The sequence below is a fragment of the Psammomys obesus genome, unplaced genomic scaffold, assembly GCF_907164565.1.
Source record: "Psammomys obesus unplaced genomic scaffold, mPsaObe1.curated_primary_1811, whole genome shotgun sequence".
Lineage (NCBI taxonomy): Eukaryota > Metazoa > Chordata > Mammalia > Rodentia > Muridae > Psammomys > Psammomys obesus.
This window is the reverse complement of record NW_026585742.1, coordinates 5561438-5562286: the sequence shown is the minus strand read 5'-3', so window position 1 is coordinate 5562286 and position 849 is coordinate 5561438. Positions and strand designations below refer to the sequence as shown.

Genomic DNA, 849 nt, shown 5'->3' with positions numbered 1-849 from the left:
GGATCTCTGAGTGTCTGGGGTCATCTCAGTGGTCTCAGGAGTGCCCTGCCCCACTCGTGCATTATGGTGCTAGACAGGGGTCATTTCAGGCATAGTCTGCCCTCCACTCCAACGGGCCTGTGCAGCACCGGCTGGTAGCCATGTCAGGCTAGCTGCCTGAGACCCGTGGTGCTAGTCTGGTGGGGGCTTTCAGACCTGGTCCTTGCCAGGCCCACCTGAATGGCTCCAAGGGAGGATCATCTGTCTTAGGCTCACAACCACCTGGGCCCAATGGTCCCAATTGTGGTTCTTCTAAACTTTGGCTTGTTTCCTCTCCTGGCTTGTTTCCCCTCCAGGCCTGTGCAGTGATGGATTGGTGGTTCTCTCAGGTTGGCTCCCTGTCCAGGCCCCTGGCAGTGGAGTGATGGTGGTCTTGGGCTTGCTTTTCCCAGGGAATGTTACATATTCGTAAGTCAGAATACTCAACACAGATACAGCCTCCCTCCTCTCTGCCACCTACACGCATGTGTGATACAGCAGCCACACTGCAGCGTGTATCTAGGCAGCATAGCCATTTAACTGCTAGTAATGTGTGAGGATTCTGATGTCTCCAAATCTTGGTTGTTTCATAGCATTTTTTAAGAGTAGCCTTTCTAATGAGGCAATTCATTGGTTATAATTTATGCTTTCCTCACAACTGGAAAATGGATCCCCCTTTTCATTTTCCTGTTGGCTACCTTATATCTTTGTAGAAATATTTATGCAAGTCATTCGCCCACTTAAAAAGGTGGTTGGTTGGTTTCTGTGCTGAGTTACAGAAATTGTTCAAATAGTTTGAAAAACTCGTCTCTTTGAACATTAACTTAACTT

General features: G+C 48.5%; 1 pseudogene; it reads right to left on the bottom strand.

Moving 5' to 3' along the window:
* Positions 1-423: 423 nt before the first annotated feature.
* LOC129670633 (small nucleolar RNA SNORA17) lies at positions 424-546 on the bottom strand (annotated as a pseudogene).
* Positions 547-849: the final 303 nt, after the last annotated feature.